Genomic DNA, 15,963 nt, shown 5'->3' with positions numbered 1-15,963 from the left:
GGCTACTTTGATGTCATTAAATGACTCGTCTTTTAATGTTTCGTTACTTTTTTTAAATCGTTCGAATTATTCTTTCACTCGTTTAATATTCTAAATTAATAGTCTGAATGCAGAGTCTAAAAAAATAGTCTGAATTTTCAAGTTGAAATTCACGAAGCGAAAAGGCAGTTTATATAAAATGATAAATTTATGATAGTTTATATAAAATATTCTGAAATTAGAATATTTCTATTTTAAGTAGTATACGTAGTCTTCGTTGCTATATGTATAGTATCGTTTAGCACGCTCGCGTAGAAGAAATCACAACAATGATTGTAACGCCATATCGAATCTATCGAGTGCACGCGTACTCGACTGATGTAAAAAATCAGCTGATCGTGAATCATTCTCGATCAGACTGAATGGGTAGTATTAATTAGACGTTGTAAAATAAAACGACGTAGAATTATACATATACGTAAAAAAGGTTAACAGTATTTAATTCCAAAGGTTTTCTTAGCTTCGTGTCGGCCATCTTGGATGTCAGAAATTATTTCCAGTACTCGAGCCCTTTGTCGAATAATCAGACTTCTGGAGATTGTCGAGAAAACTAAAAATCTATATATTATTCAGTAAAAATAAGAAAAGAAAAGATTTTGTACTATATCAGTGATAATTCAACAAGAAAATTGCAGAAAAAAGGATTTTGAATAAAAGTAGCCTCGTCAGTTTTCGTATAAATTATTTGTTATCGTAGAAGATTATTGTATGGACTGTTCTATACATTTATACACGAACGAAACTTAATTTTAACGAATAAATAAATTCCAGGTACTCGGTGGATATTTATTCTGTAACTTTACCCTAATGGAAAAATAATCGTTCGAGTAAGATTATGAAAAACAAAAGTATGGGTGCACGAACGATTGGAGCGGAAGATAGGGAATATTAATCGAGGGAAGCATTGATAAAACAAAAATGAAACGATAGCGTTTATCGGGGACGTCTGATGCTAGTAGAAGAGATTGGATGGTTTTTTCTACCGATATCAATTCTGGTAGGATTTGACTTTGCATTAAAGGTTTATGTAGTGATTGAATTCTGGATAGGTAATTCGAAGGAAAGTTCCAAATCAACGGTTAGTTTATTAGATACCATATGGCAAGTTTCAAAATTTCAAGTGCAAAATATTTTCAAAAATTCTTGCCAATAGATAATTTCTACGTTTATTAAAAGTTTATAATGCATGCAATTTAATATCCTGCTGAGAGTAGTTTTGGTATTAAATAAAACTTGATTTGTTTTACTAATATCTATTGATGTAGTTTTGAAAAATGTCTAAGAATTTTCAAGAATTTGTGTCTCATTAATAGCATAGATTAATGATTCAGTTCATAACAGTATAGAATAATTTGTAAAATATAAGTACGTTCGTTACATTGTTGACACTATGATATAACATGAAATCTTTCTTCGTAGTTTTGTCAAACAAGTTTGAAGTTGTATTTGTCGACAGCACGCAACGAGAGCTAAGTCAATTACGTAATTGCAAATCAAATTGACAATGTAGATTTTTAGGCGATGGAGATTAGTGCGTTGCGGATTCGACTGCTGCTCGTTGGAGATTGAAAGCAAAGTGTAGATAAGAACATAAACCACAGACGAGGTATACGAGTACACCTTTCAACAATATTGATAGTGTCCTGCCATCTGTCGGCGAACAGTAACATTACGAATTACTGCACGGACGATACTACTGCGATGACGCCATATTGGAGAACTTTTCTTCTCGAGGGACGCCTTAAATAATTATTTCCAGATATCCAAATTAAACAAAAAATGGATGTATGATAAAAAGTACGATAATTTCGTTTCTAATTTCATATTGGATCTATCGAAAGTTTCAGTTTCTTCGATAAAGATACATTCTAATAATTTGATATAAAGACTGTGATATTTAACAAAATTGATACTCAATCTATTGCTACGCCTAATTAATATTGAACGTGCGATTTAGGGGGATTTATATTAGGAAGATTTCGTCTATCATGGCTGGATTAAACCAACAGGACCGGAGACTTCGATGCCTCGCAGGACGTGTCGTAGACAAAGAAACGCTAGAAGGCAGAAACAGTTACAATATTTTTAATCGACAGAAAAATCGAACACAATTCTTACTTTTCCTTTTTCTTTCCTGAAAAGTGTTCTATGTAAGCTTACAAAAGCTTGAATTTTTATACTTTATTCAAGATATTTAATCGAATTATTATTCGTCTGGGTCTCGAGAGTCTCCAGTCGCAAAAATGGCGGAAAGCTTTCGAGCTTTGGGTGATTTTCTCGAGTCTCATCCCCAGTTATTTGTAAAACTAATCACAACACTCTCTATAAGGGGTATACGTAAACATCCGCAAAGCGTTCGAGTGCGACTTTTTAGGTAAACGCAATGCTCAGGAAACAGGAAAGGTGTCGACTGCAATTTACACGGTTGCCTTCATTCCTGACCGTATCTGGTAGCACATTCTACTCGATTAATCGAGAATTCGGACCGGTCGAAAAGCCTCAGATTCCTCGAACGATAGTTTCCAAACGGCGGAAATACTTTTCAAAATGTCTCTTCCAAAATACAATTTAATTCTTTGATAGTTTCACTCTCGTAAGTTGTAAATATGTTCGTACTGATTGGATATACGATTACTCAGCCGCGGGAACTATGTACAATGTACTCGAAAGATCGATTAAAAATTCGATAACGATAGCATCTTGCAACGCAAGCCAAGATAGTGCTCGACGCAAGCACAAGGCCATTGCTAGAACGGTTAGGTCAGCTATTGCAACCACTCTGGACGCTCCGATTTCTATAGACGTCACACTTTAATGTCCGTATATTCGTTATTTCGTAATAATCTTGCCACGTCATAGAATTTCTATTCACCACTCCCGCCGAGGAATGTAGCAATTCCGGATTTGTATATTCATTTAAAAGCAGCACTGTTATATTTTAAACAATTAGAAATCACTTTTTAGTGTGCTCGTATACTGGTTAATCAAAATATAAAGATGGAGTTTCATGTGCTATTGGGGGACTATTTTACATTTATTTCAATTATTATCAAATTTAAGAGTCGTGATCTAATTTAGAACGAACCAAAGTTCGATACAGATATTTTAGAGTATCTCCAAAAATCTGCAGCAACCCTGTTTGAAAAAATAACAGGTGCAAGTTATAGTATATACAAGAAAAACCCTCAGAAGAGTTTTAGAGTATCAGAGTTCTGAAAGGCTGAATCAAGAGCTCAAAGAGAAGGGAATTCTCGAAATTACCTATATACTAATTTCCTTCAGTTTTGTTTTAAATCTACTTTAAAAAAATTCTCTGAAAATTCAGATTATAGAATCCTATAAAATCTAAAATTCCACCAAATAGGAAGCACACAAGATGGAGCCTTTTAAAAGCGTAAAAGATGTTCCTAGACCCGGGGGATCCCCTCGAAAATGAAGAGAAATTTTCTCCGAAAAGTGTGAGAAAATATGGATTTTCGTGTTTCGAAACGAGTCCCGGGGGGCATTATTGCGCGTATCCCGATCCAGCCCCGCAGCTTTGACATCAAAAATTGTCCAAGGGACAGCGCGGAGGACAAAGCGAGAGGGACGGATAAAAATGGCGAACGGAGGGAAAGAGAAAAAGAGAGACTCGCTCTCTAGCCGGTGTTGTGAAAGTTATACAGGAGCGGAGGGCAAAGGGGGGATCCTGAATCGCTTCTGGTACCTCTGGTAGATCGTGGCTTAGCCAGTCGTTCGTTCGCCGCTCACCTAAACGGCTTTCACCTGGCCGATTACGAAGATTCTTGGTCGTCGACCGCCTCGAATCGTTCTGTTCCTCGTCGACTCTGCGCCCGAGCGTGTGCACGCAAGCAAAAACCCCCGAGATTACGTGGCCGATCGGCGATTCCACGATCGGTGATCCACGGATCGGTGATCGACTATGCCCGGATGGTGATTCGTGTTTCACGTCGAGGATACCGTGCTCGTCCATGCGATCGAAAGAGAAAGAGGGACTCGCGAACGGAACAAGACTTCCGAAAACGCTGCTACCGATCCGCCAAACGTGTCTTTGACTTGTCGGTTTCCGCTGGCTGGACCTCTCACCAGGTATTTGTTTATTTGTTTGCTCGAGAATGCGCGCGATCGACTCGTATTCCTTCGTAAATCGATCGTAGGGACGGGTTGTGTCAGTGTTTTTAATTTCGAATAGTTTCGACGTCTTCATCGGACGATCGGATTCCGATCGGTTTAAAGTTGTCACGAAGCGAGGCACGGTGTCGTTTCACCGCGAGCGTTCCTACGGCGGTTACCGTTGACTTTCTATTGTGCATCGAAGCCACGAGGTTTCGTAATTTGGTGAATGATCGGCGCCGATGGTCTCCCGCGCGATGACAGCTGTTTCGAGGGACCGTTCCAGCGCGCCAGTTTTAACGATCCCCGATATAGCTGGCGCATCTTAACTCGACGCGAGTGACATCTCATTCGTAGTAAATTCATTTTACTTTCCGAACGTTTTTCAATTTTAGAGAACGCTCGATTGTAGTTCGAAACATTTGTATTCGTAATTTCTACTTTCCGTTTTATCGAGTCGATCGATTTTGTTAATTTTAGATTCGCAGGATTCCTGAATTTAATGACGAGTGATATATTTTTATAGTAAATACGATTTGTTAGCAATTTATTTTTATTCTTTTATTTTATTTCGCCCCCTGGTTTGGTTTTAAGACTATTTTGTACTGGTCTAGACTGGGGTTAAGATTCTCTTAGAAACAAGATGGCGGTGTTTATTTTCACTTCACGGAAACTTAGCCATTTCTTGACCCCAGATTCGAAGCTACAGAACTCTTAAACATCATTTGTTTGCAATTCATTAATATTCATGAACATAAAATTGTCTACCAATAAAAATGTCTGCGATATTAAACACGATTTTCCCCTCCACCATCGATGTATTTAACTGGGTTACTATTACCATTGCTATTAAAACCGTTATCACGAACACGAAAGTGAGTAGGTTGAAGCTGACTTAATTGGATAAAATAGTAATCGAGTGAAAAGAGAAACGCTGTAATAGACGTGGATGCATAAAAATTGAAGGAAATCGAGTCGTCGCGTTCGAAACGATTAGAAAACACGACGATGGGTTCTGCGACAGGGGAAAAATAATATTTCCCTCCCCCTCCTCTTCTGGCGTTTCGCGCCTTTCGCTGCCTAATAATGGGAATACGCGATTTCTATGTCAAGATACAGTGGTTCGCGTTGCACGGAGACTTCATTGATCATTTTGCAAGACAACGCGCGCAAAGTTATAACGGTATTGCAAAATGGACGTGGGCGTGAGGTGAAAATTAGATATTCATTGGTCACTGTTGGCGACTTGTTGCTCGTACCCCGTTTTTTCTTTTTCACTTTCGTTGTCGTTCCGTTCCTTTTCTCACGCTTTAATTGGCTATCGTTTTGAAAGTATAATGCTTCTCGCTTGGAATTTTTCACGTCGCGTAATTTTACATTCAATAATTACGCGATGGAACCATTGGAAATTTTCTTTTTCTCAATTTTCTTGGACGTATTTCCGTAAATATATTAGCTGGGAGACGGTCGACGTTTTACGAAAAGTATATTCAAATTTTCTCGGTTAAAGTAAACAAAATGGATGCTTCGATTTATGCAAGGATCATCCGTTAATTGTTTTACATTATTAAATGCTTCTCGATATCTATTGCACGGTTTTAACAAAATAATTAAATAATTCTGTTGTCTAAACGGAATTCGTATAGTAGGTTTTTGATTAATTAATGGTCGGATAGAGGAGACACTACCGTGTTTCTATTATTACGAGAGCTTCGAATTATAATTGCGCATAATAATCGCGCGATCGCGTATATGGATAATCCAGAACAATAGACCGAATATCCTGAATGGAAGGAGCATTAACAACGCTGGTAAAAAAAACTACGAAAATTAAAATCTTGACCCCAAGATACAAACTAAATGTGGATAGTTTGTAATACCTAAAAAAGTACTTGAAAATTATTTTAGTAAAATCTATAATCTGTGATAGAGCCAACGAATTCATAAAAGTCTATATAATTGTAGATATAATAAAAATATTATATTTTATTTAAATCTTACATTTTTTTAACCAGAACCAAATATAATTATTTCCAAAGATAAACTGTTGCTTTCGACTTGTTGGTCGTTATAATTACTATTTAATATACGATTTTATTTAACCAGCAGATTTCAAAGTTGCATAGATTAAATTTAACATCGGGCAGATATTTATGAATAATATCGTCACCCCGTTTACTATTAACGATAGATCATTTCAAGGAGTGGTATCTTCTTCCACAATGCGTCGAGAATCTATCGCAATTTAATGCTTATCTCCGGATTGAAAAGCATTCCTTGGTTATAGCATTTTCCATTATCTTTACCTGACTAATAACTGAATCATGATGTTCCAAAGTATAAGATTCCACGCTAGATATCAATTAATTTTACATTCCTTTAATCGTCGTTGAAAAAAGAAACGCTACTGTCGTAAAAATGGTGTTATTGTTAGTATGTACACCATAGCAGTTCGATTAATCTTTTCGTTTCAGTAGAAACTGTACTTTTTCGGTTACTTTCACAAAAACAACAGTGGATAAACGCTGACCTGCATTCGTACAATTGTATCCGTGATCATTATCAATATTATCTCTTGCTACGAATTTCTATCGCATCAGATAAATGTTGTAATTAAAATCACACAAATAGACCAGATTAAAGGCATATTTCTTATCGTAAATCCATTTATCGATATCGAGGTCGATCATAGAACAAATAGAACATCAGACCAGTGGTTTATAAGCTTTTTAGAATAGAAAGGAACACGTTTAACTAAATAAAAACATAATTTATATTAGTAGACAGAGCTTTCTTTCCCCACCATTTTGAAAAACGCTATATTATAAATTCTTATTAAAAGGGTAACAAATATTGGAAATGCTTCGCCGGAGCATTAATTAATCTCCTAATCCCAAGGCATCGAGATAATTATTTCACAGATAAAATCTACACGCGATTGTATCAAATTGTTTCAAACGAAACACGATATATTCCAACGTATTATTCCCGACTGGTTCTAATACACAATATCGTCATTTCCTAACGTTGCTTCGATATCGAATTCCTGTTTCCATTTCTGCCTCGATAACTTGTGCCTTCGTAACTACAGCAGCAAAGATAGTTAAATAAAACGAAGAAGGTATTTATAATTTTTAATCGGTAAAAATTAACTTACTCTAGGTCTTCATTGCAATAATCACGATTATTAAAAATATCCATGATTGAAAATACAGTTGTTTCAATTAGTTTACGTTTAAAATAGAATGGCGGAGAATTCCCTCCAAATTTGATGCAAATTTCCAAGTACCCGCTTAACTGATCGCGTTCGTTTCGTCTTGTCGCGCAAAAATACCGAAGAGAAGAACGTTTCCCCAGCAATTTAAAGCCTTCCCTCCACGTTTCGTGCAAACATCCAAGTACCCGCTTAACTGACCGCGCTCGTTCCGTGTCAGTGCAAGGCGTCTCGCGTTACATTTTTCTGACCACCTTTCGAATACTATCGACGCGTTACGTGACATTAAGAAAGCGATCGGAGATGACAAAGTGATGTGAACCACGTCATGTGGGAATCACGCGGTGCGCCTAGAAACACAGTAACCCAATGGAGTCTAGAATAAACGAGGAAGCATATGGCGACGGACGCGCGGAAAATGTTGATTCATAAAGAAATAACGATGTTCGTTCGAAACCGGTTAATCGTACCATACGTCTTTGTACCAGCTCTCCCCGTCGTACGTCGATTCGAAATATCCTCCGAAGTAAGGTCGTTCCTTTCTCCCTAGTCTCTCGCGTTCTTCTGCGAAACTGTCTCCCTTTTCTTCGTTACGTGAATCATACGCGTACGCGGCGTCCAAATTCTTCGCGAGCCCGCCATATTTCTTTTATTCCAAAACCCCAACGATGATTCACATCGAACTCTGCGCTCGACTTGTCCTTTCCATATTAATTCCTCCGTGCAATACGTGCAAAATTCTGTTTATCTAGTCTATACACAAGATGGCGTCGAGAAGGGAACGTACAGTACCTTGAAATCAAGATTTGGAATGGCAAATTGCCAAAATTGGAGTTAGAGGGTAACTCTGTAAACTCGAAGCGATTTATTAAACCCCACACATGCAAAATTCTGTATATTTAGTCTATACACAAGATGGCGTCGAGAAGAAAACGTACAGTACCTTGAAATCAAGATTTGGAATGGCAAATTACCAAAATTGGAGTTAGGGGGTAACTCTGTAAACTCGAAGCGATTTATTAAACCCTACACATGCAAAATTCTGTATATTTAGTCTATACACAAGATGGCGTCGAGAAGAAAACGTACAGTACCTTGAAATCAAGATTTGGAATGGCAAATTGCCAAAATTGGAGTTAGAGGGTAACTCTGTAAACTCGAAGCGATTTATTAAACTCTACACATGCAAAATTCTGTATATTTAGTCTATACACAAGATGGCGTCGAGAAGGGAACGTACAGTGCCTTGAAATCAAGATTTGGAATGGCAAATTGCCAAAATTGGAGTTAGGGGGTAACTCTGTAAACTCGAAGCGATTTATTAAACCCTACACATGCAAAATTCTGTATATTTAGTCTATACACAAGATGGCGTCGAGAAGGGAACGTACAGTACCTTGAAATCAAGATTTGGAATTGCCAAAATTGGAGTTAGGGGGTTATTCTGTAAACTCAAAGCTATTTATTAAACCCTGAAAAAGGGAAGAAGGAACGGTGAAATAGAAATCGTAAAATCTTTGTCGAAGCAACGGACATTGGCGAACACGAGCTGCAGCAAACGTATATCTCGAGACGTTTTGATACGCTTATAAAACGCTATTGTACGCGCTCGAGCCGATAAGTAGGTGTAACGCGACATTTCAATCAGTGTCATTGGTGTCGCTGCTACAAGGAAGCGGTACCGTTATCTCTTTCTGCCGAATAATCGAGTGACTCCGACAACCTCGAGTCAGAGTCGAAAGACCGAGTCGTCGAACGGATAGAACAGAGAACCGGTGAACAGATTTTCCGACCAATCGAATGTCGCTAGCTTCGATTTCAAGCGAAATTCCTCCGATTCGAAGTCGAAAACGGTAAACGGGGAAAATTAGGACGCGTACGAATGCCCACGGAGAGCCCGGCCAACAGAATCGAAATGTTTTTGGACGCTACCGTTGGGCGAGAAATCGTCGAAAAATCTCACGTAATCATGTGTTGCACGTCCCTTGAACTTCAATTATTGACAATTAAACAAGCAACAGGGATTTTTTTATACGAGTATACTCAAACACGAAGCTTCGAAGTATTTAGATTTTAATTATATACGTGGAAAAATTAATTATCTGTTTGAAAATGTTTCTATATATTGTATTTAACACTTTGTGGAACTAGAGAAAATGAATTTTAGCAAGATTACAAAAATGAATGTTGAAACAAATTCTTGACTCCAATGCTAGGAAATAGTTTACGTGCCATTGTTGGTACGCCTGCCACAGTCTGAGAACCACTGGCATACGACAATGTCGACCGTATTACCGGAAGTTTATAAAACAAAAGTAGGTGTAAAAGTAAAATGGTAGATAATATTCAACTGTAATAAATTTTATAGCAACTGCAGAGAAGGTTATAACATTTCTGGAACAGTTCCTTCGCAATCGTCGAGCTCTTTATCTATGAAAAAACGTCGATAAACGTTTGTTTTATCAAATAACTAATAAATCATTTGGGAATCGTAGCTCTAAAGCTGTTAATCAAAAACATCCCTAATAAATTCTGGAACAGTTTGCAATGAAAGTTCCTGGGGACGAGGAAACATACGACGAACTAACGACCTCGACCAAAACTGGGCACGCAAAACGCACGAACTGACCTGGTTGCAATCAAAGTTTACCAATCGTATACACGACGCTCACCTGCAGGGACAGGGAAAATGGTTCTCCAATAACATCAAACATTCAAACGACTTCAAACCTCGTTTTGTCCCTAACACTTTTCAGCATCAACAATCTCGAAGATTTATTTTCCTCTGAGATAAAAAATCGGGCTCGTTGACCTGCACAATTTACGAATTATATTATTCGTCAGATAATTATTCGCTTTAAAATATTATCGAACACTTGGTGGAAGGCGGAACGCTAAGAGTGAAACTTTCAATTGATTTCTAATAAATTGTTTGAAGATACAATATCCCGAAGTTTTGGCGATCCGTTAAGCCCAAGAGGGTTGACTTAACGCAATAATGATTTTATAAGAATATTTGTCGATCGAATAGCTGTAGAAATATGGACGAAACTAGCATAGCAACGTGGACCAACGCGAGGGTTAAAGCATAGAGTGGAGAGCAAACAATTCCATGGTGGACAATGACTCATAGGACAACGGCCTTAAGACGACGAAAAGTGGTAGCCTAGGGAATAGAAACATGGTAACACTGAACCGTCCAAGCCCACGGTATTCTATGGCCGCCTGGCATTTATGCATACGAGCGTAACTTATGGCCGAAATAAAACATGAGAAGAATGGACCATACGGAGCCTGATAAGCTCGGTGATAAACGGCACGGTTTTCTCGTATTTTTATGCATTTCGTCGAGGATTCTCGACGATGCTTCGCCGTTCCAAGGTCGATTTCTCGATGCTCGGATATCGGATCCGGGAAAGCATAGCTGTAACTTTCGAACCTGTATCATCTACTGTTTTATATTTCTCAAGCCTCTTCTTTTATTCGTCATTTTACATTTTTTTCAATTTTCACGATGACTCCAACATTAGTAATTTTTTGTTTTTTCTTCGTCAGGTTAAGTTTCCTTGAAAATAATCTTTCCCCCAGCAAGTACCCGCTTAACTTATCACCTTCGTCTCGTATTATTCTGCGAATTTAATTTTTTAAATTTTCACGGTGGTTCCCGGACTAGTAATCTTCTTGCTTTTTCTTTGTTAGATTAGATTAGATTTAAAATTAAATTAAAAAATTTTTTAATGTATTTCTTCAGGGATCTTTGTACCTTTCGTCGTAAATATTCCTTGCAAGGGAAATGGGATTCATCTGCCCTAACATATTAGAAACACATGAATGAGGACCACACGCGCTCTTATGAAACAGATTCACAGATTACCAGTTTAACGGCTAGAATATCGAAGCATGATCTAATCTATCGTAAATAGATAAAGAGAAAGATAAACAGTGTGCCAGCGTTTCCAATGCTGCCATTCCTTTATTATTTAATAATACCTGTGCCACCTGAAGAAAAACTGCGTCTTCTCACGGATTACGAGGCCATTCGTTTCGAAACTTTTCCGAGGCACGCTTGTAAAAAACAAAATTTTATTCATTCACCCAAGACAAAGGGTCGTTCACGTTCGAAATTCCTATATTGAAAATTTCCTTAAACGTTCACCGTGGATTGCGAGACTTTGAAACGTTGTTCTGTTGTTTAATTTTTTTACATTTTTATTTTTATATTTATTATACAGGGTGTTCGGCCACCCCTGGGAAAAATTTTAATGGGGGATTCTGGAGGCTAAAATAAGACAAAAATCAAGAATACCAATTTGTTGATGGAGGCTTAAATTAAAAAATTTCAAATCGTTTTGGAAAAATTATTTTCGGTTGCGGGGGTCAATTACAATCATTTTTTATGAATACACATATCCCCGAAATCCTATCCTCCTTCGAGAAAAAAATTCGGGTAGGTGGTGTTTCCCGACGAAAAAAAAAATTTTTAATTAATTCTGAAAAAATTATTTTCGGTTGCGAGGGTCAATTATAATCATTTTTGATGAATAGACATACCCCCGAATTCCTACCCACTTTCGAGAAAAAAATTCGAGAAAGTACTGAAATTTTTAGACGAAATTAAAAAATTTCAAATCGTCCTGGAAAAATTATTTTCGGTTGCGGGGGTCAATTATAATCATTTTTGGTCAATAGACATACTCCCGAAATCCTAACCATTTTCGAGAAAAAAATTCAGTATTGGCGGAACTTTAAACGTTAATAACTTCTTAACGAAGCCACCATCAACAAATTGGTATTCTTAATTTTCGTCTTATTTTGGCCTCTAGAATCCCCTATTAAAATTTCTCCCAGGGGTGGCCGAACACCCTGTATACTTTCTAGTCTGAAGTATAGTATATAGCGTAAATAAGCAGAAGTGGAACAAACACTGAGAGGATTAAAAATAAATCGTTTCTACTGTATCAAATTTGTGAATATTAAGAAATTGTAAACATATATGCTGTCGTTAACCTCGTTCATTTTTCGAGTTTTAACGCGCGAGGAATTCTATGAGGTACCAAAGTAAATTTCCAGTAGGTAAACGAGAAAGGAAATTCATATAAAAATCGCAATGGAATTTAAAAATTGAACTTATTAACATTGAAACTCTTCTCGTTCGCGGATTAGCGACAATATTTTCGCGTCGTCGCGTGCTTAGAGCGCGGCTTCGCACGGAAACCCAGCAGTTTCTATTTTCTATGCCGGGAAAACGGAGAAGTGAATGTGAACCGGAGCGTAGTTGCTCGATTTTATTCGTTGTGTAACGACGCGATTATTCGAGCACGCGAATTCGATATTAGCCGCAACCCAATTACTCCGGACGAGGTGTGTAAAATCGTTGAAAAATCGGGGAACGTTAACGAGAATCGCGACGAACGAAAGCCAAACGGAACGGCGAAAGAAAAAAAGAAATGTATCGTTAGTAACGAATATAATCGACCACACTGTCAACAATAAATTAGAGAAGATTTCAACGACCGTGTGGGGCTGTAAACAGTTGTATATCGTTGGCCGTTAAATGATAAATTAGAGAAAGTAGCGAACAGGGAAAGGAATTTAATGCACCGATTATTCTCGCTTTTTATTTGTTAGTTTCTGCGTGTAACTTTATGGCGTATTGACTGCGGCGCCATTTTGGTACGTCCAGACACGTCCTCAACGTTTACTTAAGTTATAACAGGAAAGTAGATATATTACGAAATTCAACGATGTATTTATTGTTCTATAGCATTTTTTATGACTGAGGTTATTAATAGAGTTCGTTAGTTGCGGACAATTTAAGAAATATTAAAAGTTTCGATTGCCGGTCACCGGTGACCACCATGGCAGAGAGCGCGTTGCTGCAGTAAAATAATGGAGAAACAGGATGAAAGTAGAAAAATGGTTGGTGAATCATCGAGATTGCAGTAAAGATATTAAAAATTTTACGAGCATTAGCGCTGTAAGTTTCAAGTGCCGGTCACCGGTGACCACCATGGCGGAGAACGCATTACCGCGGTAATACAATGGAAAACCAGAATGAAAGTAGAATAATGGTCGTCGAACTACCAACTTCCGTATTTACATAACGCAAAACAAAGAAAGTACGCTACACAGGGCGACATGAATTTTCACCGAGTTGAAGGAATCAATTTTCAAGGTCAGACGTTGAAAAAGATAAATCTAGATGAAACTCAGAAATTTTAACATAAAACTAAGATGTACGATAAGTAGCAAGTTAGGCAGCGTCTAGTTATCTGAAAGCGAAGTTTTCGTGGACAATTCGAGGGGTCTTGTAGAGAAATCGACAACCCTGAACCGTTACCGGCAATTTTTCCCCCCCGTCGCTCGTGGAAAACATTCGAGACAAACAAGGGTGAGGTAGAAGGAGTGTCCGTGAAGCGGACGGAGGATGCAAGGAGCGTTGCGAGCGGTGCCGAGGGGGTGAACCCGAGGAATGAACGAATCCGTGACGTGCCTCGAGGGCAGCAACCGACACGGCGAGTTGCAGTGGACGTCCTTGCTATGTTATCTTTCACAGTTCGTTCCCTTTCACTTTCAGTGTCCAGGAACCAGAAAGCCCAGACCTCCGCGAACAAAGATACGCCTCCGCCTTCGCGTTGTCCATGCGAGATTGAAACGCCACGAAGGAACGTCGCCTCTCGTCGAAGAAGGCCTTCTCCTCTCCTCCATTCTGCCCTATTTCGTCGCTTAATAACGCTCCGTTGGCTTTTAATTAATAGATACCACGGAAACGGTACACCTAGGTACACTTGCCAAACGACGCGTGTCCCGCGCCTTTCGATTTTCAATTCTCAATATTTGATCGTCAAACATCGTCCGACATATGTTACGCCTTATCGCGAACATATTGAATCCGACTACCACCGTTCTCCTACCGTTACGACGAAGATTAGAATGGTAATTGTCTTCTTTAAACACGATCATATTTTATAACCTACTTTCTAAGCTAGCACGATACGAATGGAAAATAATATTTCACTCGTACGACGATGCATCACTTCCCAAACTTAGTATTCCCTAATATTTTTGGAGTATTAAATATGATTAGAATTGAGAAATTCTATGTATTTAATTTCAACTACCTCTGTCCGCCATATTGGATTTCGAGTGAAATGTGTCCGAGAGTACTTTTTCTTAAATTTTAAGGATATTCACCATCTTATTTTATGCTTTCCAGACATTTATGCAATCATTTTTTCTCATACGTGATTTTTTTCTTTCTTTCAACTATTGTTTAAAGTCGTATTAACGATTTTGACTGACGGTCACCGGTGACCGGCGCTCCGAATCTGCAACGTGCCTTTAAAACCTTTAAAATAAACGAACTTTGATACATGTTTAATCATTTTTGAATAATGTCATCGGTGTTAGGAATACTGAACGCGTAGAATAGTTAAATCAAGAGATTATAGCCTCACGAAATTCAAAATTAAATTCAGATTTACGTGTGCGTCCAGAATCCGTTATTTAAACGATCGTTCGTGGTCTAGACATGTCCGAATGCTAAATTTCTACGAGGTAATAAAGTAGCGCAGAAACTTGCAATCCGCGGTCAGGCTACGTGTTCGTTCCAGATCCGAAGAATCGCTAATTAATTCGAAATTAAAGTCTCCGTAAACCTGGAGGATCGAATTAAATACAAAAATAGTCGAGACAACTGTATCATCTTTCGACCTTGGATTTAGTTCGTCTTAGGTGCAAGCTGTTAAATATGTAAAATAGAAATTATACGAAGATTAACATCGGACACGAAGCGAGGTTACAAATATAAAAGAATTAATTAAACAAAAATTTACATTAGCACATCGGAAAGTGAAACACAATTGTAAAATATAACACTGCGAAGCAACGAGTATGCTAATATTCTGAGGCGAAACGTGTTAAGACAACTGCAATAAACTTAGATCCCTATCAGTAAAAAAAATAAAATACAATGTTCTATATTTGTATCGAAGAAACTTTAAATCGCTGATGGAACTCTTAGGAACCTGACAGGGTCGTCCATTTTAATTTTGCGAACGTTATCTTTTAGAATTGACTATTTTCTCATTCGATCGGTGTTTTTAGTTTACCGAGGAAAGCATTTCGTAATTATGGTGCGAGTAAACATCGAACAGGATATTTTCCACGAAAGACTGGGTGGTGGTTACCCTATGGAAACCAGTCGCGAGGCTCGCTGGTCGGCGACAAACGTAGAAAGCTGGCTGCCAACTGATCCGTTACGTAGCATTTTTACTCCATCGTCGTAAATCATTTCGAAGAATTAAATTTGACAATCGTCGATCGTAAAGAAATATTGCACTTGGCAATTTCTACGATTCTTCGATTACAAGTTTGCAATCCAGTTCCCTACTTTATACTCCTCGTTACTAAAGAACAGGGCAACCAAATGTAAACAATCAAAATGGCGGCGGGAAACGCGAAAGAAACTCTCAGAATATTCTTAGAAAAATGATAAAACTGCAGTAGTATTATTAACCATGGACAAATTTTGCTAGAAATCGAACCGAGAAATCGAGAATATGTAATTTAAATATAACGTAAAAACAATTTGTTAA

General features: G+C 38.0%; 1 protein-coding gene across 1 annotated transcript in view; it reads left to right on the top strand.

Annotated features, from left to right (window-relative positions):
• Nucleotides 1-192: 192 nt before the first annotated feature.
• Nucleotides 193-15,963, top strand: part of Kkv (hyaluronan synthase-like protein kkv) — a 36,088-nt gene continuing 20,317 nt past the window's right edge. The window contains exon 1 of the mRNA XM_076778020.1: nt 193-4,128. The gene's annotated coding sequence lies outside the window, so the exon portion shown is untranslated. The remainder of the gene's footprint in view (nt 4,129-15,963) is intronic.

The sequence above is a fragment of the Colletes latitarsis genome, chromosome 11 (assembly GCF_051014445.1).
Source record: "Colletes latitarsis isolate SP2378_abdomen chromosome 11, iyColLati1, whole genome shotgun sequence".
Classification (NCBI taxonomy): domain Eukaryota; kingdom Metazoa; phylum Arthropoda; class Insecta; order Hymenoptera; family Colletidae; genus Colletes; species Colletes latitarsis.
Note: the sequence above shows the minus strand (reverse complement) of the source record. Positions and strands in the feature narration are given on the sequence as shown.